We start from the raw sequence: 27,399 nt of genomic DNA, 5'->3' as shown, positions 1-27,399 counted from the left end.
TGTCGATTCTTGGTCGCTTTCATCTTCAGTCTGATTAGCTTAACCTGTTCAACCATCTCATGTACCATCTGTGGCCCTAAAACGACCGCCTCAGCTCTATTATTCCAACAAATCAGACTCCTACATCTCCTCCCATACAAAGCCTCAAACGGTGCCATGCCTATACTCGTGTGATAGTTGTTGTTATAAGAAAACTTAATTAGTTCCAATCTCTGCACCCAGCTACCACCAAAATCCATAACACAAGATCGCAACATATCCTCTAAAGTCTTGATGGTCCTCTCTGTCTGGCCATCTGTCGCAGGATGAAATGCAGTACTCATCTTTAAAGTAGTTCCCATCAACTCCTGCAACTCCTTCCAAAAACATGATATAAACCTCGCATCTCTATCAGACACTATATCCTTAGGCATCCCATGCAAACGAACCACATGCTTCCTATAAGCCAAAACCAACTGTATCTTGGTCCAATTGACTTTCATCGGCACAAAGTGAGATGACTTCGTCAGACGATGCACTATAACCCATATCATGTTATTACCCTGTTTACTCCTCGGCAAACCCACGATAAAATCCATAGAGATGGACTCCCATTTCCAGTCAGGTACCTCAAGAGACTGAATCTTACCTTGTGGTCGTCGCTACTCCCCTTTAACTCTCTGACACGTCAAACAACGAGCAAAAAACTCAGCTGTTTCCTTCATCATCCCAGGCCACCAGAAAGTCTTCTTCAAATCTTTATATAACTTGTCACCGTATGGATGTACCGAATATGGTGTGCAATGAGCCTCTATCATGATTATCTTTTTCAACTCCTCATCCCTAGGAACACACCATCTCCCATCGAACCTCACACTACCATCTGTATGAACAGAGAATCTAGACACCGTCCCTTTCTCTACCCCAGCTCTCCACTCCTCAATCTTAGGATTCAAAGCTTGTTTCCTGCTGATAGGCTATCGCACACCTATGAAAAGATAATATTTATACCCAAGCAAAACAAATAAATGTAGTACGTAGGGGTCGAACCACAGAGAGACGGGAGTTGTTAAACAATGAATAAGGCCTTTAAACAAAGATTAAACATTATGGTGCAAACATGTGATAGAAACAATTGACAATGTTAACTTATCCTCATTTTGACATTTACATATTACTTAAACATGCATGGCTCCCCTTACTCCTTAGACAAGTGAAACTAATCTAACATGATGAAAATGTAAATTAAACTAATGATAAATGAAATGGCAAACATAATAAAAATATGAATAAGAAATTACCTTGCAATTGGAAACGGAAATGGAAATGGAAGAACAATACTTGTAATATAAATAACTTGTAAATGTGAATTGTTTTATAACTTGAAATGTAAATAGGAAATGTAAATAACATACAGTAAATCTAAACTAAACTAAACTAAGAGCTAATCTAAACTAACTACTAAATTTAGAGAGAATTTCTATGTAAAAATGTGTAGAAAAATGGTGTCTAGTGTGTAAGAATAGCACCCCTTATATAGGAAATAAGGGAGTAAAATTTGTAGAGGAATCTAAAATGGCATCCTAAGCACACTATTAATTTTCCTTCAATTCTTGAGTAATTGCCAAGGGGATCCAATATGAGCCATTAATCTCATATTTAAGCTTAACTTAAACACACAATTTATCATCCCATGAGAATCCTAAGAGCATCCCAAGTTGAGCATATTATGTATAATTTTGTGGACTTGTAATGTGGGCTTCATTTTGCATTTGTATTTGTTGCACATCTACATTTTGGTCCATCATTTTGGCATTGTTAGTCCATGCACATCTTCCATGTTGGTCCATTCTCTTCCTTAGCTTAGCTACTTAGCTCATGCTTCTAGTACTTACAAATGTTGTAGAATTAAGCTCCTAAAAGCTTATCTACCTACAAAACATGACAAAACATACAAATAGAACTAGAAGCAAATATTAGCTCATTAACACTAAAGTTAGTGCATAATACATATAAAATGGAGCTAAATATTGGGGTAAAAATGTATATAATTTGGACCTATCACCTGCGAATATCATCATAAAGATATGGCTCCACTGTCAAGTCCCCTCTAGCACCCCCTTTATATATCATATATATCCCATCTTCCCCACCTCATCTGTCAACCTCATCAAGGACATAGCTGTGCAAAGAGAATGCACACTCTTCCTACTCAACGCATCTGCAACCACATTAGCCTTCCCTTCATGGTATATAATATCCATGTCATAATCCCCAATCAGCTTCATCCACCTCCTCTGTCTCATGGTCAACTTCTTTTGAGTGAAGATGTACTTGAAACTCTTGTGATCTGAAAACACCTTAAAGGTCGCCCCATAAAGATAGTGCCTCCAAATCTTGAGAGCAAACACAACTGCACCCAACTCCAAGTCATGTGTCGGATAATTCTCTTCATAAGGCTTCAATTGCCTAGAAGCATAGACAATTACTTTCCCGTTCTGCATCAACACATAACCCAAACCATTCTTTAAAGCATATGTATACACTTCAAAGTTCTCGCACCCTTCAGGTAATGCTAAGTTTGGAGTTGTGGTCAAACGCTCCTTTAATTTTTGGAACGCCGTCTCACAACTTTCATCCCAACGAAACATGTTCTCTTTCCTCATCAAAGTTGTCATAGGTCGTTATCTTGAAAAAGTCCTTCACGAACCGTCGATAGTACCCTGCCAAACCCAAGAAACTCCTGATTTCTGCCACATTCTTTGGTGCTTCCCACCAAGTGATTGCCTCTATCTTTGCAGGATCCACAACAACACCCTTCTTTGAAATCACATGCCCCAAAAAAGCAACCTCCTTTAACCAGAACTCACACTTAGATAACTTTGCATATAGCTGATTGTCTCGGAAAGTCTGCAATACTATCCTCAAATGCTCCTCATGCTCCTCCTTAGTCTTAGAAAAGACTAAAATATCATCGATAAAGACCCCCACAAATCGATCCAAAAACTGACTGAAGACCCGGTTCATCAAATCCATAAACACTGTAGGTGCATTAGACAACCCAAACGGCATCACAACATACTCATAGTGACCATACCTTGATGTAAAAGCTGTCTTCGGTATGTCCTCATCCCGAATCTTCACCTGTTGATAATCCGACCTCAAATCGGTCTTAGAAAAGACCGCTCCCGAATCAAACAAAATAAAGGTAAACACTCCATTAACAAGAAAAGTACTGATAACGTGAGCATCATCCTCAGCTGCTTTTTTCTCCATCATGAACAACTTACCACTGGTCTTCTTCCCGCCTTCCTGGATAGTACTAGCTGAAGTAGATGGCTTAGCAGCCGACCCCTGGTTGTTGTTGTTCGTCACTGGTCTCTGATATGAATTACCACCATTGCGGTTAGCCCCACCATTGTTGTTACTCTGACCACCCTGGTTACTTCACGACCCAGCCGGTCTGTTACTAGCATAACTCTGAGACGGAACCTGAGAGAAACTCCCCTGTGACGGTCTCTGGAAACCCCCACTCACAGCACTCGTACACTCATGTCTCTTGTGGCCCATACCGCCATAGTTAAAACAAGCTAACCCCCAACTGCTACTGCTACCACCACCCCTAAGAAGCTCTACCGCTAAACCCCGACCCCCAAGAGTAAGCTCTCACCTGGTTATGGTCGCCCCTCTTGTAACTAGACTGACCACCACCCTCACTCTCAGCTTTCCTCTTCTCAGAAGCTCTCTCTCGGTTCTCCTTAGTCATCTCAACTAACCTCTCAGCTCTCCCGGCACGCTCATACACCTCTTTAACATCTGTAAGGACCCCTACCGGCAGCTTCTCAATGATCTTGGGTGTTAACCCCTTCTCAAATCTCAATGCCAAGTTCTCTTGGCTCAGCCCCATATCCTCTGCGTACCTAGATTTCTCGTTGAACTTATGATAATACTCAGCAACGATTATGTCAGAAGTCATCTTAAAGTCATCAATCTCCTCTCTCAGCTTGCTGCGCACGTGCTCCGGCACGAACTCTCGCCTTATAGCCCTCTTAAACTCATTCCACGGTATAGCAGTTAGCCCATGTTTCACATACAAGTCCAGCGCACTTATCCTAACCTTATCCCACCATTCTCCAGCTGCTTCCCTCAAGTAGAACGCAGCCTGTTCCACTGGAAGTTACTTTGGGCAATGAACCAGATTGAGTATGTTCTCCATCTTTCTATGCCAATTATCTAGCAGAATTGGCTCACCCGTGCCCATGTACTCTTTTGGATTAAACCTCGTTATATGTATACTTATCTGTCATAATTTGCCCCCGCCTCCTTATCCTTCCCGAACTTCTCTAAAGCCTCTATAAGAGCATCTTGGTGCTCCAACATCTTATCAATCTCATCCACACTCATGTTTTCTGCCCTAGCATACAACGCATTTATTTTCGTCGGCATCATGGAAATAGGGGTGTTCAAAATAAACCGAACCGTAAAACCGAAAAACCGTCAATTTTTAAGGTTCGATTAACCGAACCGTTTCGACAAAGCGGTTCGTTGAACCGAACCGTTAACTTTATTATGGAAAACGTTCAGTTAAGGTTCGCAATTTTAGATAACCGGTTAACCGCGAACCGAACCGTTTCACAAAAAAGTAAGCAAAAAATTAAAATATTATATAAAAAACTATTCGTTCGTTTAATTTTCTTAGTGTATCCAAACTTCAAATTTCTTAAATTGATTAATGCTAAAGTTTAGCTTATTAAATTTATTGTTGGGTATAATATATAATGAAAATTTAATTAAACTATTAGAAAAAATTAACGAAATTTGAAAAAAAAGTAATATAGAACGATTATCGATTAACCGATAACCGAACCGCTAATAACTGTTTAAAGTGGTTAACCGAACCGTTTATAACCGTTTCTAACGGTGCGGTTTAGGTTCAGAGTTTTGCCGAACCGAACCGTGTGCGAACCGAATTAAATTAGAGGTTCGGTGAACCAAACTGCGAATGAACACCCCTACTTGGAACTATTTAAGAAAAGTGATGGGCGGTTATATTTGATGTCGTCACTCACCCGATCAAACACAATTTATAACTTCACAAACACTCTACAATTAGTAAAGAGGCAAGTAAAAGTCGGATCCCAAGGGACGGGAATTGAGATGAGATTTCTATTGAAACTAGTGGTGTCTTAGGGGTGTCACAATTTAGGTTGATGTAGAAGGTCACTAAACTAAATAGCAATGAAAGTAAACAAGCAAGATGAATTAAAAGGGTTGTAAACAATTGATTAAAAGCACTAGGGTATCATGGGGTCATAGGGGAATCATGGGAATTGATCATACATACATGTTCTCAAATTATAAGCAAGCAATTATTGTTGTGATGGATTGAGTTGGGTTATATCTTACAATCCTAGGAAAGTTTGGGTCCCGGAGCCGAATCGATTAGATTGTACAACACCTACAAGTCGACTTAATCTTCCCTACTCAACAACATGCATGGTCTAATGAGACTCGAGTTGGTTTATGTCTTACAAGTCTCATTGAAAAGATAGGTGATGGGTAAAAAATGCAAGGATTCATAGGCTCGCATTTCATCAAACATAACATGTGCATGAGTCGAGAACAAAACAAGCAAGCAAATAAACCATGAAAGCATATTAATTTAAGCATGAATCATTCCCGATGTTGGTTTCCCCTAATTACCCATTAACCCTAGCTAGGTGACTACTCACTCATTATCATGTTGATCATGCTAGCAAGGTTGTCAATCATACCAACAAAGTAAAACATGATGAATAAATGAAAGTAATTAGCAATAATTAAAAAGGGATTAAGAGAATTATACCTACTAATGATCCAATAATAAAGCAAGAATAAAAGAAGTACTTGATGCTTGATCGAGAGGTTGTAAATCTCCCAATAATAACCCAAATAATCTTCAATTACCCAAAATAAAGGATGAACAAAAGAGAGATTAAGGAAATAAAACTTGTATTAGAACTTGATTAATTGTTGATTACAAAACTAAAGAGAGATTTGATTGATATTAACTACACTAAAGATTGATAAGAAGAACCTCATCTTCTCATTAGACTAATGGGGTATTTATAGTGGAAATTAGGTGGATGCATTAGGGTTAACTAAGGGCTTAAATGACGATTAAGTCCCTACTTAAGGAAACGCCGGTCTTTTTCGAAGGAAGGGAGTCTTTCACGGAGGCTTGAAGAACGAATTTGCGTTGGACTGGAATCCGTGCGTCTTAGGCTCGGGACGGGCGGATTCGTGAGGCTCTGCCCGGGCGTCTTCTGGGGAATCCGGGCGTCTTCTGGGCTTGCTGCCCGGGCGTCTTTGGCAGAAGACGCACGGATTGTGCTTGTGGAGGACGGGCGGATTTAGGGCAATCCGCTCGGATTGTAGCTCAGCATTGTTTCTTCTTCTTTTCTTCCCTTTTCTTCATAAAATCCTTGGGGATTTCCTCGGGGATGCAAGGATCCTTTCTCATCATTGCCCATCTACTATAATATGTACAAAGTCTTCTAATCTTGTCTCTCCTTGATGCCTGGTCATTGAATTCAATCAATTTAGTCTCGTTTTGCCATGAAAATGCAAGATTCTTACTCCTTTCCTACCAAGGGATCAAAATCTCAAAGAATATGCAAAACAATGAACTAAAGACAATAAATGACCTAAATATGCACTAAAAAGCATGGGAACAAGGCTAATTCGGGGGCTAAATATGCGCTAATTATGGTCACATCAAATATCCCCAAACCGAACCTTTGCTCGTCCCGAGTAAAGAGGTGACAAAGACTAGGACCATTATTTAAACTAACCTAATAACATAGCCGATATGAGACAATTAGCGGGTCTCACTCCGCCCCTTCTACTCACAACAAGACAACCATGAGGTAGGATGCCTTCTTGCAAGGCAAGGTGGGTCTTGCCAAAATGGCGACACATCCAATCATTAAGCACACAAAATCAAGTAATGGATGCATCTACAAAAGAATAGCCACTTTCCTCATCTAAGTGGCGGAAATTATCTACAAGGGAAGCAATTCAAGGGTACACACTCCTTCATAGATGCGATTTCTTCAAACTACTAAGCCTAGAAGGATACCAATAAATCACCTCCATGTTGTGTCAAGCTAGGGTACCTTTGTCCTCAATCGTTAAATGCTTTTGTCAAGAATAGACTCCCTATGGTGTTAGAAACACTGGAGGATCGCGGAATTCCCCCTCTTGCCTAGACAAGAAGAAGGGTCGTCCCCTCTCTACCATGCACAAAAATGGATACGATGGATAAAGGGATCGATAGATATTTGAGTTTCATTTTGGGAGTTTGCTTTGTTGTTGTTTTCCCCCCAATTTCTTGTGACATATAACATTTGAGAACACTTTCTTTTGCCATTTCTTTTGATTTTTGGCAATTCAACACTTGACAACTTTTCAACTTTTGCATTTTTCTTTTGAACATTTTCAAAGTCACCCCATATGTAGGGAGGGTGGCTTATATTTGAAGCTTTAGGAGTCTATTTTTGCTCCTCTTTTCATTTGATGCATTTTTGCAAACTTTCTTTTCACTTCATTTCTTGAACTCAAATTTTTGAACAATTTTTTATTTTTTTGTGCCCATTCCCTTTGTGATGACAAAATATATGGTAGAATATGGATGAATGATGGATGGATGCATGGTTTCAAGGGTCACCTTGGAATAAACGGTAGCCAAGGAGTTATCACACCACAAGGTACTCTTGACTAGGCCTTAATCCATGGGTCAAAGGATACTAGCATGACACATCCTAGAGTGTTTTACAAGTATTCTAACAAGCAAAGTCTTAAGAACAAAAAGCATCTACTAGGGCCTATATACACTTGTCAAGTTTCCCAAGTAGACGGTTTCACAAAAATTTTCTAACATGCAACTATATGCCATGATGCAACTAACATTTATACATCCTAATGCATATGATTCTACCAACTAATATGACATATAAACTAAATGCAAGTCCTAGGTTCACATTGTTATACCGCATCAATCAAAATAAAGCCACATAGTCATTAACACAAAGAGGAAAAAAGAGATTGGAAAGATCATACCATGCGGTCTTCAATATCCTCATGTCTCGGATGTGGCGTAGTCGATAAATGTGAACAAGGATGAACAAACACAATATATACAACAATATATACACGACTACACTAAAAAGGAATGAACTTGTTTTTGTTTTTTTTTTTTCAAATTTTTATGGTTTTTGAATAAAAGTTAGATTAGAATTCCCCATCCCCACACTAATATGGACATTGTCCTCAATGGCCAAAATGATGGGAAATTATGCAAACATGATGCATGATTTCTACACTAAATGCAAGTTACACTAATCTACACTACATGATGCATGGTTTTTGTTTATGACAGAGAGGATAATTTAGATTACCTCCCGTTGTGTATGCATTGACTTCCCCAAACCGAGCTAGACACTATTGCTAATGTCCTAAGGTTGGGTGTAGTTCATGCACACACTATGCAATGCATGAAATTAATTTGTCATTTTGGATTTTGAAAAGTGGGAACAATAAAATGAGAACACCTCAATGGAGCCGAGGTGTGAGTCCTCTATGGTGCTAGGACTACTCCAACCATGATCAAGATAAATAAATAAATCAAAGAAAGAAAGAAGCAAACCTCAAGAGGGTAGGAGCCTCCAAGCTTGCTAATCTTCCACCATATCATCACTATCATCATCTTCCTCACTAGAAGTGGAATCACCACTTCCCTCTTCACTTTCTTGTTCATTTTGCTCATCATCCTCTTCTTCTTCATCACTAGCCTCATCATCAATGTTATCATCAACTTCTTCATCACCAACAACCTCATTGTCACCCGGAAGCTCACCTCTAGATGCACTCGGAAAGAAAACTTCTCTATCCGCCCAACTAGGCAAAGGACATGAAGGATCAAGTAGTAATTGCCTAGCTAAGTGTAGGAGGGGTGGATATTGAGCTAAGTAAGCATCTTCCCGGTCTTTGAAGGCTTGCTTGTGCATCTCTTGCATAAGAAGGGTCGCATAATCATTTCTTGCTTCGACTCCTTCGGGCTTGAACTCTTGGTACTTGAAAGGAAAGGGTGGTGTGACAATGGAAGAGGAGGGCAAATCAACTTCACCCTTTTGTTGTTGGATAATATACTCGGCTTCTTTTGAAAGGGGAAGGAGATAATTGGTCCGCTGGACACTTAAACGACAAATCTTCGAAGGCAAGGTAAAAGATCTAGCCTCATTTGTGAGCCATCCATACTTGGTATCAAGAGGGTTATGAGAGACCCACTTGTATTTGTTAATCATGGTTTCAATTTCAATGAGATGACCACCCTTCTTTGCCTCATACTTGTTATCCTTGTTGAAGTTCCGATCAAAGTATTTAGCTAGAATAGTGACTAGACCGCCATTCACAATAACGGTAGTGCCTTGCTTCCCACAATCAATGTTTAGCCATCTATCCACCAATAGCCTTAGAGAGTTGAAAGGCTTGGTGTGTTCCCTTCCAATGTTCAAAGCCGACTCAAGAAGGATAAAATCGAGTTTGGTGAAATGGTTGGTGTCTTTTCTTGCAATGATGGTGTTTCCTATGACCTTGTGCCATACTCTAATGCCCGGATGCGATGGACTAATAGAGCACGACTAGCATGAAAGCTCTCAAATTTCCTTCCGGAAATCGCCTCCCATAGAGGATCGGGGTCATATTTGCCATAATTCTTGAAATAACTCAGTGAATCACTAAGACCCAAAGCTTTACCCATTTCCTCAAAGGAGATGCGCCTACTAACATTAGCTAGGCGAAACTCGATGTTTTCCATAGTCTCAACCTTGTTAACTTTCAAAGAACTCAAAAATTCTAAGGTAAGGGAGGGGTATGTCAATTCTTTTGATTCAAACAATTTCTCCAACCCCATGGCCTTAAAGAATACTCTAGTTTGCTCAAGGACACCCAACTTATCTAAGGCATCTTCACAAATAAACTTGGTGGATAAAAATGCTTTTCTAGCATACTTGGCAAAAGTGTCCCTATGGGATTTGGGAATGAAAGTTACCTCTGGATAGTTCGAAAGTTGATCAATTTCCGGAGTAGTAGATGTTGTAGCTCCCATGGGTTGTTGTTGTTGCACTTCCAAGTTTGGGCTAGCTACCACCATAGTCAATGCTTTCTTTGCTTGAAGACTCTTTTGCCTTGATGAGAGAGTCTTTGCCTTTGGTGCCTTTGCCTTTGTTGCTCCCTTTGTCCTTGCCATTGATGATTAAACCAAGAAAGAGTGAAAAATCTTCAATTTCTAGTGCACCCAAATCGATTCAAAGATGAAAGGCCCTGCCTTTATGAATTCAAAAATCGACTCAAAGGTTGAAGATTTTGTGCTTGGTTTTGATTTTTGTTGAAAGAGGAGTGATTAATTTGTTGTTAAAAGGATGTTTTGATTTGATTTTGGTGAATGTTGTTGAGGAATCTTGTCTTTGTGGTGGAGAGGATGAGGGTTTTGAGGGTTTATGAGTAGTGTTATGAATGAAGGAATGAAGAAATGAATGTGGGAGGGGGTTTATAAAACCCGAAAAATTTGAAATGAAGGGGCAAGACGGGCGGATTTTGCTCGGGACGCCCGGATTTGGCCTGTTCTAGGTTGGGAAAAACTCGCCTAAAGACGGGCGTCTTTCAGTGAAGACGCTCGGACTTGCAAGCACAGGACGGGCGTCTTTTACAGAAGACGGGCGTATTCCTTTACAGGGATTTTTCTTGTTTTCCTTAGCCAAAAAGACGGGCGTGTTCTTTTCAAGACGGGCGGATTTCTGAAGACGGGCGGATTCTGTATCAGGACGCCCGGATTCTTCAACAGTCAAAATTTTTCAAAAATTCAGCTCATTAAGGACGGGCGTCTTCTGCCCAATATGCCCGGATTCCTGAAGACGGGCGGATTCTACCCTTTTGTACCCGGATTCAATTCCATCCGTGTACTATGCATATCCCTTGTCATTTTTCCATTCTTCAAAATCTTGTGTTCTTCATTGTGGGGGCACTACTAAGGCATGAATAGCCTAGGCAATTGTTATCCCCACACTATGCTAAAGCACTACACATCAATTGAAATCATTAGTCCCTCCCTCACTTCTCTCAAACATGATAATTATCTTGATCAATGCATAAAAATCCAAAAATGACAAAAAATGCAATATAAGAATTGAAATGCGAGTTAGGGAGTTAGAAATATTTACAAATGGTGGTTTAGGGAGGACTCCGCCAAACTCTCTTCCTTAGAGAGATTGTCATGGGGGCATGTCCAAGGTATTGTTGATGTTGCTCAACACCTTGAAGAAATAATCAAAAGCTTGTTCATTATCGTGATAAAGATCTTCAATAGACCTTTGCCTTTGTGTTCGGTCTTGATCGATAGCATTACCAATGTAGGGATTAAAAATCCCTTCAAACTCGTCGTCCCAAAGACCACATACTTTATCTACTTGATCACTAAATAACTCTTGAGTTGATAGAGACAACTCTCCCAATTTCTTGTCTTGGCCAATGAGGCCATCTTCTTCTTCTTTTCTTGATTTTGATGAGCTTTGCAAGCTCTCCTTGTCACAATTCACTTGCTCTTTGAATGGAGCATCTTCAATTTTCTTTTTCCATTGGAATTCCGACTTCTTCCTTTCATCCTTCCGGCTATAATGATCAATCATGAAGCATGGTTCATGCAAATGGGGAGCTCTCATGGTTTTGTCAAGATTGAAAGTTATACTCTCATCTCCCACTTCTAGAGTGAGCTCTCCATGCTTCACATCAATCACCGCACCCGCGGTGTGTAAGAAAGGTCTTCCTAGGATGATTGGAATGTTGGAGTCTTCTTCCATGTCAACAATGACAAAGTCCACCGGGATGAAAAATTTCCCAATTCGTACGGGAACATCTTCCCATATCCCTAATGGTGTCTTCGTCGATCTATCGGCCATTTGGAGTGTGATATTGGTGCATTTAAGCTCTCCCATCCCCAACCTTTTACTCACCGAGTACGGCATAACACTCACACTAGCCCTAGATCACATAAGGCTTTGTTGATCGTGGTGTCGCCAATGGTACACGGTATTGAGACGCTTCCCGGATCTTTGAGTTTCGGAGGTGAACTCCCTTGAAGTATTGCACTACTCACCTTAGTGAAGGCGATAGTCTCAAGTTTCCGGATCGACTTCTTCTTTGTGAGGATGTCTTTCATGTACTTTGAATAGGCCGACACGTGATTGATTAATTCCGTGAAAGGAATCGAGACTTCCAAATTCTTCACAATTTCCATAAATTTTCCAAGTTGGTCATCAAATTTGGGCTTGGCTTGACGACTTGGAAAAGGAAGTCTAATCACAATGGACTCCTTCTCCTTGACCCTGTCTTCATTTTTCTTTGAACTTTCTTCTTTTGATGGTTCTCCAACCTTGGAGTTTTGCACAATTTCTTCCTTATCACTAGCTTCCACAACTTCATCCTCAACTTGCTTCTTCGGTGCTTCATACCTTGTACCACTTCTCAAGTGAATGACACTAACCGATTCATGTCTTGGGGGATTACTTTGAGGTGGTAATTGCCCCTTTTGTCTTTGTGAGCTTGAAGATGCTAGTTGAGTCAATTGGGTTTCCAACATTTTGGTGTGAGATAGAATGTTTTTGATGGTGATTTCCTTTGCTTGACTATCTTTTTGCATTTGAGTGAAAAATTCTTGTTGATTCTTTTGCATTTGGAGGACCGCTTTTTGAACATCCAAACCTTGGTCATTTTGTTGATTGTATGGAGATTGATTTTGGCAACCTTGGTTTTGGTTGTAAAAGGGTCTTTGATTTTGGTTTCTCATGGGAGGTGGGGTGTATGTTGTTTGAGGGTTTTGAACATTTTGGCTTTTGTATGAGAGATTTGGATGGAATTTGGTGTTTTCATTGTAATAGTTGGAATAAGGGGTACCACTCTTGTATGCTTGGAAAACATTCACTTGTTCGGTTGTTCCCCTACATTCACTTTGGTCATGTCCCAAAGTTCCACAATTCTCACATATCCCACTTGGGATTGATGAAGATGCCGTCATGGCATTGACATGATGCTTTGGTGATTTTGAGACTTCTTCAAGTCTAGCCATTGCTTTCTCGAACTTCAAGTTGATAGTATCGATATGGGAGCTAAGTTGAGCACCTAATTGAGTAACGGCATCCACTTCTTGCTTTCCTCCTCTAGTAGCCTTGCGAGGCCTACTATATTGTGAGTTGTGGATTGCCATCTCTTCAATTTTGCTCCAAGTTTGGTTGTCATCAACCTCGGTGAACATCCCATTCGATCCCATATTAAGGATATTCCTTGAATCTTCATAAAGACCATTCCAAAATTGTTGTACCAAGAACCATTCGCTAAGTCCATGGTGAGGACATGAGCGACAAATTCCCTTGAATCGCTCCCAAGCTTCATACAAAGATTCTTCATCCCTTTGCTTAAAACCCGTAATTTGAGCTCTTAGCATGTTAGTCTTTTCCGGTGGATAGAACTTTTTGTAGAAAGCTAGAGCCAACTTCTTCCAAGAATCTATTCCGAGAGTAGCCTTATCAAGGCTCTTTAACCATTGTTTGGCGGTGCCAATTAGAGAAAAAGGAAATAAGACCCATCGAATTTGGTCTTGAGTTACACCGGTTTGCGAGATCGCATAACAATAGTCACAAAAAGCCTCCATATGAGAATGAGGGTCTTCACTAGGCATCCCCCCAAATTGGCTTCTTTCAACTAATTGGATAAATGCGGATTTGGCAATAAAATTTCCGGTTAGATGTTGTGGTGTGGGAGTACCATTGGGTAGGTTATCCTCGGTTGGTACGAAATGTGATGAAAACTTAGGCATTGTGGGTTGATTTTGTGGTTGATTCTCCTCATCTTCTCTTGCAAAAGGGTTGATGAACTCAATAGTTGGTTGAATATGTACAACCTCACCAACGGTTATATGTAAAAAACCGTTGTTAAAAGTAATAACAAGGGTTATATGTAAAAAACCGTTGTTAAAAGTAATAACAACGGTTATATGCAAAAAAACCGTTGTTAAAAGTAATAACAAGGGGTTTAAATAAATAACCGTTGTTATAAGTTTTCAACTATTAACAACGGTTCTAAAATGAAACCCGTTGTGATTACTAATAACAACGGTTTTAAAGAAATAACGGTTGTTATTACTTTTCATAGAATTGCGCCAAAATATACTAACCTGATTAACAACGTTATTATATATAATGCGTTAATATGCGTTGTTAATGGGGCGTTGTTATTGCCTATATTTGTAGTAGTGAAGCCCAACCCGATAGAGTACCCATAGACATAGAAAATCGTAGTATTACAGTCTTCCCTTCCTTAAAAAGAACTTCGTCCCCGAAGTTCAACCCATAGACAAAAAAACAAAACACACCATCTCCACTCCGGCACAACAACAAAACAAAAACTCAAAACAAAACTCAAATCAAACTCCCAACCAACACTCAAACCGACTCAACGCAACTACTAACTGTTATTAAAACCAACATAAAACATATAAAAACTCTATGCGACCATCTCCTACCCCCTAAAAGAAACATGGTTACATCCTCGTAACCACACATACCTGATAAAAATGAGACGGATACCGCTCCCTCATAGCCTCCCCCACCTCCCAAGTAGCCTCCTCAACCTCATGGTTAGACCAAAGAACCTTAAGCAACACTGTTTCTCCATATCTAGTTTTTCTAACCTTGCGATCAAGAATCTGTTTCGGCACCTCAAGATAAGACAAGGACTCATCCAACTCGATGTTCTCTACATCTAACACATATGAAGGGTCACTCACATACTTCCGCAGCTGAGACACATGGAACACATTATGCACTCTATCCAAAGCAGCTGGTAAAGCTAACCGGTAAGCAACCTCACCCACACGATCCAAAATCTCATATGGTCCTATAAACTTCTAACTCAGATTCCCTTTCTTACCAAATCTCATGACCCCACGCATATGAGACACTTTCAAAAGAACCTTGTCTCCAACCTGAAACTCTATGTCACGAAGATGTAAATCGGCATAACTCTTTTGTCGATTCTGGGCTGCTTTCATCTTCAGTCTGATTAGCTTAACCTGTTCAACCATCTCATGTACCATATGTGGCCCTAAAACGACCGCCTCATCTCTATTATCCCAACAAATCAGACTCCTACATCTCCTCCCATACAAAGCCTCAAACGGTGCCATGCCTATACTCGTGTGATAGTTGTTGTTATAAGAAAACTTAATTATTTCCAATCTATGCACCCAACTACCACCAAAATCCATAACACAAGCTCGCAACATATCCTCTAAAGTCTTGATGGTCCTCTCTGTCTGGCCATCTGTCGCAGGATGAAATGTAGTACTCATCTTTAAAGTAGTTCCCATCAACTCCTACAACTCCTTCCAAAAACGTGATATGAACCTCGCATCTCTATCAGACACTATATCCTTAGGCAGCCCATGCAAACGAACCACATGCTTCCTATAAGCCAAAACCAATTGTATCTTGGTCCAATTGACTTTCATCGGCACAAAGTGAGATGACTTCGTCAGACGATCCACTATAACCCATATCATGTTATTACCCTGTTGACTCCTCGGCAAACCCACGATAAAATCCATAGAGATGGACTCCTATTTCCACTCAGGTACCTCAAGAGACTGAATCTTACCTTGTGGTCGTCGCTACTCCCCTTTAACTCTCTGACACGTCAAACAACGAGCAAAAAACTCAGCTGTTTCCTTCATCATCCCAGGCCACAAGAAAGTCTTCTTCAAATCTTTATATAACTTGTCACCGTCTGGATGTACCGAATATGGTGTGCAATGAGCCTCTGTCATGATTATATTTTTCAACTCCTCATCCCTAGGAACACACCATCTCCCATCGAACCTCACACTACCATCTGTATGAACAGAGAATCTAGACACCGTCCCTTTCTCTACCCCAGCTCTCCACTCCTCAATCTTAGGATTCAAAGCTTGTTTCCTGCTGATAGGCTATCGCACACCTATGAAAAGATAATATTTATACCCTAGCAAAACAAATAAATGTAGTACGTAGGGGTCGAACCACAGAGAGACGGGAGTTGTTAATTAGTTGTTATGGATTGAACTTTTATCTCGGTAGGTTAACGGTTAATTGATTGGTTTGTTTGATGTAATGATAAAACAATAATAAATAAAATGTCAAGGGAGGTCGGGTCACACATGCTAATTATGTAATTGCTCATGTCAAGTTAGGAAGTTGATTTTACGATAAATGTTTAGGCTTAAAGACACCACCTTACGATATTAGTGTCAACCATAGACCGGGTCCTAGAGAAACTCTCGTCCATGACTAGGTCGTCCTACTACACATGCTTAGTCTAATTCAATTCCATGCCTCTCGACTTTTAGAACGAATGAACAAACTTAATCAATGAATAAGGCCTTTAAACAAAGATTAAACATTATGGTGCAAACATGTGATAGAAACAATTGACAATGTTAACTTATCCTCATTTTGACATTTACATATTACTTAAACATGCATGGCTCCCCTTACTCCTTAGACAAGTGAAACTAATCTAACATGATGAAAATGTAAATTAAACTAATGATAAATGAAATGGCAAACATAATGAAAATATGAATAAGAAATTACCTTGCAATTGGAAACGGAAATGGAAATGGAAGAACAATACTTGTAATATAAATAACTTGTAAATGTGAATTGTTTTATAACTTGAAATGTAAATAGGAAATGTAAATAACATAAAGTAAATCTAAACTAAACTAAACTAAGAGCTAATCTAAACTAACTACTAAATTTAGAGAGAATTTCTATGTAAAAATGTGTAGAAAGATGGTGTCTAGTGTGTAAGATTAGCACCCCTTATATAGGAAATAAGGGAGTAAAATTTGTAGAGAAATCTAAAATGGCATCCTAAGCACACTCTTAATTTTCCTTCAATTCTTGAGTAATTGCCAAGGGGATCCAATATGAGCCATTAATCTCATATTTAAGCATAACTTAAACACTCAATTTATCATCCCATGAGAATCCTAAGAGCATCCCAAGTTGAGCATATTATGTAGAATTTTGTGGACTTGTAATGTGGGTTCATTTTGCATTTGTATTTGTTGCACATCTACATTTTGGTCCATCATTTTGGCATTTTTAGTCCATGCACATCTTCCATGTTGGTCCATTCTCTTCCTTAGCTTAGCTACTTAGCTCGTGCTTCTAGTACTTACAAATGTTGTAGAATTAAGCTCCTAAAAGCTTATCTACCTACAAAACATGACAAAACATACAAATAGAACTAGAAGCAAATATTAGCTCATTAACACTAAAGTTAGTGCATAATACATATAAAATGGAGCTAAATATTGGGGTAAAAATGTATATAATTTGGACCTATCACCTGCGAATATCATCATAAAGATATGGCTCCACTGTCAAGTCCCCTCTAGCATCCCCTTTATGTATCATATATATCCCATCTTCCCCACCTCATCTGTCAACCTCATCAAGGACATAGCTGTGCAAAGAGAATGCACACTCTTCCTACTCAACGCATCTGCAACCACATTAGCCTTCCCTTCATGGTATATAATATCCATGTCATAATCCCCAATCAGCTTCATCCACCTCCTCTGTCTCATGGTCAACTTCTTTTGAGTGAAGATGTACTTGAAACTCTTGTGATCTGAAAACACCTTAAAGGTCGCCCCATAAAGATAGTGCCTCAAAATCTTGAGAGCAAACACAACTGCACCCAACTCCAAATCATGTGTCGGATAATTCTCTTCATAAGGCTTCAATTGCCTAGAAGCATAGACAATTACTTTCCCGTTCTGCATCAACACATAACCTAAACCATTCTTTAAAGCATATGTATACACTTCAAAGTTCTCGCACCCTTCAGGTAATGCAAAGATTGGAGTTGTGGTCAAACGCTCCTCTAATTTTTGGAACGCCGTCTCACAACTTTCATCCCAACGAAACATGTTCTCTTTCCTCATCAAAGTTGTCAAAGGTCGTTATCTTGAAAAAGTCCTTCACGAACCGTCGATAGTACCCTGCCAAACCCAAGAAACTCCTGATTTCTGCCACATTATTTGGTGCTTCCCACCAAGTGATTGCCTCTATCTTTGCAGAATCCACAGCAACACCCTTCTTTGAAATCACATGCCCCAAAAAAGCAACCTCCTCTAACCAGAACTCACACTTAGACAACTTTGCATATAGCTGATTGTCTCGCAAAGTCTGCAATACTATCCTCAAATGCTCCTCATGCTCCTCCTTAGTCTTAGAAAAGACTAAAATATCATCGATAAAGACCCCCACAAATCGATCCAAAAACTAACTGAAGACCCGGTTCATCAAATCCATAAACACTGCAGGTGCGTTAGACAACCCAAACGGCATCACAAAATACTCATAGTGACCATACCTTGATGTAAAAGCTGTCTTCGGTATGTCCTCATCCCGAATCTTCACCTGATGATAATCCGACCTCAAATCGGTCTTAGAAAAGACCACTGCACCGTTCAGCTGATCAAACAAATCATCTATCCTCGTCAAAGGATACTTGTTCTTCACTGTAACTCTGTTCAGCTCTCTATAATCGATGCATAACCTCAAACTCCCATCTTTCTTTTTCACAAACAAGACTGGTGCTCCCCACGGTGATACACTAGGTCTAATGTATCCCTTCTCAATCAAATCATCCAGCTGTTTCTTCAGCTCCTCCAACTCCTTAAGACCCATACGGTACGGTGCCTTAGAGATTGGACCGTCCCCGGTTTCAACTCAACACTGAAATCTATCTCCCTCTTTGGTGACAAACCCCGTATCTCATCTGGAAAAACATCTGAGAACTCCTCCACTACTCGTATCTGCTCAACTGTCGGACTCTCTATACTATGATCTCTCACATGGCATAAGATTAACAGACACCCCTTCCTCAGATAAGACTTCAAGGTCACAACTGCAATCAATTTAACTTTGGGTTTGGCAACAAATCCACGATAAGATGCACTAACTCCCTTAGGACCTCTTAACGAAACCCTCTTTTGATGACAATTTATCTTAGCCTTGTACTTACTCAACCAATCCATACCCACTATCATCTCAAAACCATCCAAAGGAAACTCTAACAAGTCCACTGGTAGGTCAACCTGCCCAACTATCACAGACACACCTCTATACAACCGCCCACAAGATACAGACTCACCCGATGGTATGAACACCTCCTCTTTTACAGACTCAAACTCTCCCAAACCCAAAAGCTTAGCATGAATCGATGATACAAACGACTGTGACGCTCCCGAATCAAACAAAATAAAGGTAAACACTCCATTAACAAGAAAAGTACCCGTGATAACGTGAGCATCATCCTCAGCTGCTTTTTTCTCCATCATGAACAACTTACCACTGGTCTTCTTACCGCCTTCCTGGACAGTACTAGCTGAAGTAGATGGCTTAGCAGCCGACCCCTGGTTGTTGTTGTTCGTCACTGGTCTCTGATATGAATTACCACCATTGCGGTTAGCCCCACCATTGTTGTTACTCTGACCACCCTGGTTACTTCACGACCCAGCTGGTCTGTCACTAGCATAACTCTGAGACGGAACCTGAGAGAAACTCCCCTGTGACGGTCTCTGGAAACCCCCACTCACAGCACTGGTACACTCATGTCTCTTGTGGCCCATACCGCCATAGTTAAAACAAGCTAACCCCCAACTGCTACTGCTACCACCACCCGTAAGAAGCTCTACCGCTAAACCCCGACCCCCAAGAGTAAGCTCTCACCTCGTTATGGTCGCCCCTCTTGTAACTAGACTAACCACCACCTTCACTCTCAGCTTTCCTCTTCTCAGAAGCTCTCTCTCGGTTCTCCTTAGTCATCTCAACTAACCTCTCAGCTCTCCCGGCACGCTCATACACCTCTTTAACATCTGTAAGGACCCCTACCGGCAACTTCTCAATGATCTTGGGTGTTAACCCCTTCTCAAATCTCAATGCCAAGTTCTCTTAGCTCAGCCCCATATCCTCTGCGTACCTAGATTTCTCGTTGAACTTATAAAAATACTCAGCAACGATCATGTCAGAAGTCATCTTAAAGTCATCAAACTCCTCTCTCAGCTTGCTGCGCACGTGCTCTGGCACGAACTCTCCCCTCATAGCCCTCTTAAACTCATTCCACGGTATAGCAGTTAGCCCATGTTTCACATACAAGTCCAGCGCACTTATCCTAACCTTATCCCACCATTCTCCAGCTGCTTCCCTCAAGTAGAACGCAACCTGTTCCACTGGAAGTTACTTTGGGCAATGAACCAGATTGAGTATGTTCTCCATCTTTCTATGCCAATTATCTAGCAGAATTGGCTCACCCGTGCCCATGTAATCTTTTGGATTAAACCTCGCTATATGTATACTTATCTTGTCATAATTTGCCCCCGCCTCCTTATCCTTCCCGAACTTCTCTAAAGCCTCTATAAGAGCATCTTGGTGCTCCAACATCTTATCAATCTCATCCACACTCATGTTTTTCTGCCCTAGCATACAACGCATTTATTTTCGTCGGCATCATGGAACTAGAGGTGTTCAAAATAAACCGAACCGTAAAACCGAAAAACCGTCAATTTTTAAGGTTCGATTAACCGAACCGTTTCGACAAAGCGGTTCGTTGAACCGAACCGTTAACTTTATTATGAAAAACGTTCAGTTAAGGTTTGCAATTTTAGATAACCGGTTAACCGCGAACCGAACCGTTTCACAAAAAAGTAAGCAAAAAATTAAAATATTATATAAAAAACTGTTCGTTCGTTTAATTTTCTTAGTGTATCCAAACTTAAAATTTCTTAAATTGATTAATGCTAAAGTTTAGCTTATTAAATTTATTGTTGGGTATAATATATAATGAAAATTTAATTAAACTATTAGAAAAAATTAACGAAATTTGAAAACAAAGTAATATAGAACGATTATCGATTAACCGGTAACCGAACCGCTAATAACTGTTTAAAGTGGTTAACCGCACCGTTTATAACCGTTTCTAACGGTGCGGTTTAGGTTCAGAGTTTTGCCGAACCGAACCGTGTGCGAACCGAATTAAATTAGAGGTTCAGTGAACCAAACTGCGAATGAACACCCCTACTTGGAACTATTTAAGAAAAGGTAAACATGAACACACATCCCATATTTCAAAACATGAAAACGACCTGTATAGCACCTACTCGATCGAGTACCACCACCCACTCGATCGAGTTGTGTGGACACGGGCCCACGGGGCGCTTGGGAAACAAGCGTTTGCATTTGTGGAGTCGCCACCAATTTTTTGAGGAAATTGGAACCGTTCGAATACCTCGTGTCATGTCATGACACAAAGTAGTGACATGAACACTAAGAACTCGTTACCCTTAGCATTTTATGTCTAAAATGACTCTCGTGGATGCCAATGAACACGGATGTTCACAGAGATCTGGATTAAGGGGTGAGGGTACGTATTAGGAAGCTCTTTTGATCGAACACCTAATCCCGCCCGCCTAGATAGCGGCCTCAACTAATGATTAGGGAAGTTATTCATACTCGATATGTTGTCGATTATATGCATGCAATGCAACATCCAACGTTTTAATCCTAGCATGTAAAAATTTACTATGTCGGTGAACATGTAATTTAGCATACAATAGGTCGAAGTAGGGATTTAAGGTTGATTACATGTGAGAGCAAACAGGCGATAATAATGAATAAAATACAATACAATTACAATAATTACAACGATTTAATGATTTATGTCGAAAATATATTTAAAACGAATAATTTGAAAAGAGAAAGGAAAATAAGTTAGGTGAGAAAACAGACAGATTAACGGTGATATTACGATTAATTGTCGATTAATACGTAAACTAACGAATTAGGTCAAAGCAAGAATGGAAGTTCAGAGACAGAACTCAACCCGTAACAGGCGCAACAACACTGCGTCCCTTGGAAGAGGCGCAGTGGTCACTGCGTCTGTTCTTGAGGTGAGTTCTGGTTGTGTAGCCGGAACTGCATATTGTTAATGTTCGTTGGCGATTTAATGATCGATTATTGATATTCGACTCAAGTAGAAGTGTTTCAACAGATTATTTACATGCGAATTGGTCATAAAAGCAATAAAGAATGGACTGAAAATAATTGTGATTAATTATAAATTACAAATGCAAATTAATACAAATTAAAACAAACTTATTAGGTTTATTTATATTAGACTATTAAGAAAAATTGCGATAAACAGATGAAAATATACAAGGCGAATTCCAGAGACTTGATATGAACAAATCGAATCTCTAAAATCCGGGTTTGATTTTAATGACGAAAACCCGCAAATATTGATTATAGGGGATTTAAGTCGGTTCTAAAGATGACAAATTATTATGAATTATGCGTTATTATATACGAATGAAATATGAAGAAAACAAGAAAAGTCGGAACAAAAGAGACGAATTAACAGGGAACAAAGGAAAAAGAAGAAAGGCAGAAACTGCGACAGCCTATGGAAGAGGCGCAGCAGATGCTGCGACTCTTTGAAGGGGCGCAACAGTTGTTGCGTTTCTTCTCGACGTCTGTCTTCTGTTAACCCGTAAAAATAGGTTTGATAAAGGGTTTTATAAATTGGTTTTAAGCATATTTTCGACGTAAACCTTACAATAATTAATACAATAATGAAAGAAAATATTAAAGATGGGATTTACACCCTCAGACTTACATGTTTGACGAAACGAGATTAACTAAGTTAACTATTAGTGATTGCTCGACTCGAATGTATGAAGAAAGGTTCCCTCGTAAGAGGATTTAAATTAAATTGATTTGATTAAATGAGTGGAGTTGGTCAAATTGGTCGGTCATGCAACGAGACTGATACTCGGAAGGATCCGAGCTTACGTAGTCGATTGATCAAGCACGTAAACGTCAATAAGCTTAGAGCACGGTCTTAGAATGCAAAGGGAGAAGTGAAGGGCGAACACTTGCGTGAGAAATATGAGGAACGAAGGTCGCTATTTATACTAATCAAATGGAGGAATTATGGTATGACTGAAACTTTGGAAACAAATCTCGAAAAGATCTGAAAATACGCAGAAAAGGGCCGGGGAAGAGGCGCAGCAACCGCTGCGACCCTTGGAAGAGGCGCAGCAGGTGCTGCGTCCTTTCCCCAGAGGTTTCCTCCTGCGGAAGAAAGATTTTCTACGTTTCCGTTAGGGAATTGCGGTAGATCTCAACTTCCTTATTGTTCAAAATAAGATTTCGGGATATATTTTACCAAAAGATTAAAACTAAAATTAGGGAATAGAAATATCCGGAATATTCCAGAATATTCCGACTCGGCATTTTAATCGGCTTATTTAGAAAATGAAGACGGTTTTTGACCCGGACTCCAAATGAACTCTAATTACTGTCAAAACGACCGTAACGGCGCGTAGATGACGACCAAGGGGTAGACACAAGTATTTGAGCTATCACTTTACGATAAACTTACGAATTGTCATAAATCGTTCCGTGTACCAAACATGCGGCCCAATCATCACCGGGTGGCTTGCGGGAGGTGCAAAAATGAGGTATCTACAGAGCCCCCACTTTGAATGAGGCTTGGACAAGGCGAAAGTTAAAGTATAGCCATCAGGCCAATCGAAGATTACAACCTGACGACTATGGCAACGCGAGGCGGCTCAAGGGGTCTGAGCCAAGGACCTGTCGTCGAGAACATTTTAGAGTCTGTCGACTATCGGGGAGGGTCGTTTAAAGTCCATTAGACTACGTAAGAAAGCTCACCAGCCATAAGAAGAAACCATACCTGAGACTTCTTTGTCGAACTCCGAGGGGAAACAAAACGTAATATTGAGGGGCAGTAGGACGTCGGTAGAAACTGCTGGGGGGAATCTGCTCGCATTGGTCTCAAGCGAACTCCGTATCTCGAGAAGTGCAATCAGCTGTCATGAACTCTCGCTGGGAAAATAAGTGAGGTGTGTCGAAACACCGTTGTAGAAAACCTGCTCGTTGTTACAAGCGAAGTCTTGATGAAGTACTGCGACAATTCACAGTCTGCTCGAAGGTAAAGTACTGCGAGAATTCACAGTCTGCTCGAAGATATGGTTTCGGACAAAGAATAAATATCAAACGAATCCAATGCATGATATATGATGTTGGAGAAGAGGCGCACCAAAGATGGCCCCACGAATAACGAACTTGTAACGAATTTTTGAAAATCGAATTGGAGGGAAGCTGAGGAAAAGGCGCAGCAAGAGCTACGACTCTTGGAAGAGACGCATCACCTGCTGCGTCCTTTCCTGGGTTCGTCCCTGTATGAGTAAAAACTCGACAGAACCCGTGTTATATCATTATAACAAAACACAAATTCTCTTAAAACTCTCTCAAATTCCAACGATATTCCGCCAAAACTTGATCAAAATCTTGCATTAATCATGACTAATCGATGTATGTGTCTCATTCTTGCTTTAACACAAATTAGGGTTTTCAACCCAATTACTTCGAAAATTTGGGGCTTTTCCCCCCAAATGAAATTGCCTTGTAAAATTGACATTAGAAATGGATAATTGGTAGTGTTAGGAACATAACCATGTGTTCTTTTTGAATTTTCATTGAGTATTGAGCATTTGAGTAAAATTGAGACGGTTTCTCAGCTGTTTCGAAAATTGCGTCGAAAATGGCCTTAGGATTGCCCATTTGTGATGAAATTTGGTATTTGGAATCCTTGTGTGATGGGTAAACTTCCTTCCATCTCGGATTTTTTATTTGTGACGGCTTTTTCAGGACACTTTTCTAGGGCCTAATCGCCGTTATAACGAAATGCTGCCGAAGTTTCGACCCAAACCCATGACTATGCTCGAACTTAGACTTGACTTGACCCACTTTACCACATTAGCGGTTGGGTTTTGAAAGAAACGGCCAAAGATGGCGAGAAAGGCCATTTTCTAAGCTTGAAAGGCTTGAAATCACGTTCACCGAGGCCCGTCGTCACTTAAGGCGGCCTAAATTACTCTAATTTTGCAGGTGACATGGCTTCTATGTCAGGGAGGGCTCCCATGGACGTGGACACCGACTTCGACCCTTCTCTTGCTTTTGAGGAGGTGTTCGAGGAGGTGTTCGAGGAAGAGGCTGCTGAGGAGGAGGTCCCGAGGCGGGCCAACGTCGGACGAGGTGGTCGCCAGCTAGCGAGGGCACCTGAGTGGGCTGAGAAATGGGATGGTCGACATCTCATTTGGGCAGCGGAGAGTCACCTGTGTTACAGGACAGTTGACACGTCTGTCGCGTACCTGTCAAAAATAAACCTAACGGTCTCAACTAAAAATGTAGTAGAGGCAGTCGAGTATCGAATCCTCAGGGAGGTAATGCAACTACAGCTATCTATTTCTAATCCTATGGTAACAATTGGGGTTGGTTAAATTTTTGGTTCTAACTACGGAGTTGAAAGGAAGAGAAATAAGGCAAGAGCAGTAAAGCAGGGAAAATGAATTAAACTATCAATAAGAGGGGGACATGTCGGGAATTCGGTTCACTACGGTAGTTCAACAACTTAGCAGTAAATGACTCAGACGAACTAATGCGAGACGGATATTAGAAGGTCCTTTCGGTCCACTTCCCACCCTAAAACACCACTAACTTAACTTTCGCCCTCATTAGGGTAGTCTACTGTTTATAGCAGGCCTATTTAGTCCAATCTTTCGATCCAGGATTAATTGTAGCCAGATTAATGGGTGACATAGAAGCGTGCACTCAACTAGGTCGAGAATTACAGTTATATTGCTATAGTGACAGAGTCTCTTTAATCAATTTGTCTAATTCATTCACTACGTCGTCATTATTCTACCGCAGATCCCCTAATCCCAACATGAAGGGGGTTTAGCTACTCATACTCATAATTAATCTAACAGCAGATAATTTCCCAGCAGAAAACATAACGAAATAACAATAAAATCCAATAATAGAAATTAGGGCAAGGAAGAACGATAACATAAACAAGAATTAAAAACAACAAGAAGGTTAATTATTATTAAGAGAGAAAGAGAATTACAATCCAAGAAATTCCGGCGTAAAGAACCCGTAATTCGACCAAGCAAAACCAACGTCGAAAGTAACAGTGTCTAATCCAAACTTCGAGAGAAAAAAAATGATAAAAAGAATGTATCAAAAGATAAAAGGTCTAAGAGATTAGATGCTCAATAACCTAGTAAAGACATAGGTTAAATAGCCAAACACCAAGTGTTATTGTGGAAATAAATAAAACACGGACTGATTAAAGCCCATAGAGTCGGAATCCTCTCGATCGAGTGGGTTAAACCACTCGATCGACCAAAATCTCAGCAGAAACTCCTCGATCGACCAGCAGGGTTCTCGATCGAGGAGTTGGTCAAATGCAGCTTACTCGATCGAGTAAGGAATAGCTCGATCGAGCCTTGGGGAGCTTAGGGACCACTCGATCGTCCAATATACAGCTCGATAGACCACTTGAGTCTTCAATTCAGCTCACGTCTTCACCCAAATGCCTCGTAATGCGTGCAACGACACTTCTAAGTGCAACATCTCACTCCGGGACAATCCCGTCTCCTCTAAATGCATGCAAAAAGGAGGAAATGGAGTATGGTTCCGCTACTTCCGCGATTATCCCTACAAAAAGGACAAAATAACCAAAGTAGCCAATTCGGGGCAAAATACTATAAAAACAGTATAGAAATGCATAGAAATGCGTGCTGAAATAGGCCAAAAAGACTATACATTAGGCACGTATCAAATCTCCCCAAACCCAACCTTTACTCGCCCTCGAGTAAACTCAAAACTAAACTAATGGAACGGAAACGATAACTCAGAGCTAGCTACTTGTCTACTTGAACCATTTTAATGCAACAGATATCAACAGTTAAAGCTAGACAGTCAATACGCAAACGAATTATAAGCTGTTCGGAAATAAAGCTGACCTATCGACCTTGCAAGACCAACAAAACCGGACTCTCACGTGGTCACTCTTCTCTCATGAAGCAAAGGGCAAATGTTATATGTAAAAGAGAGAAGAAAAGACAGTCACTCGCCTAACTTGCGACCTACATAGCATGCATGCAACAAAAATGAAAGACAATTCAAGTACTAATGCACACACTCCAACCAATAATGTCCGTCACAGCCGAGGGTTTGCAAACAATATGGGAATAGTGAGGTTCAGGTGAGAAAAGGCAAAACAAGTTATGGAAATGTGGAGGTAAAAGCATCAAGCTAGTTCCTAACAGGACCATGAAAAACCATCCGAATCTCAACTGTCTGAAAGACTAAACACAGGTGCCCTTCACTTGGCACAAAACTCACT

The 27,399-nt window shown here is 40.3% G+C and overlaps 1 non-coding gene across 1 annotated transcript; it reads left to right on the top strand.

The window, feature by feature from the left end:
* The first annotated feature begins 13,406 nt into the window (after positions 1 to 13,406).
* On the top strand, positions 13,407 to 13,513 carry LOC141645550 (small nucleolar RNA R71). Its single transcript, XR_012545030.1, has one exon. It is a non-coding gene; the product is annotated as a small nucleolar RNA R71 (small nucleolar RNA).
* Positions 13,514 to 27,399: the final 13,886 nt, after the last annotated feature.

The sequence above is a fragment of the Silene latifolia genome, chromosome 2, assembly GCF_048544455.1.
Source record: "Silene latifolia isolate original U9 population chromosome 2, ASM4854445v1, whole genome shotgun sequence".
Classification (NCBI taxonomy): domain Eukaryota; kingdom Viridiplantae; phylum Streptophyta; class Magnoliopsida; order Caryophyllales; family Caryophyllaceae; genus Silene; species Silene latifolia.
This window is presented reverse-complemented; position numbering and strand designations above follow the sequence as displayed.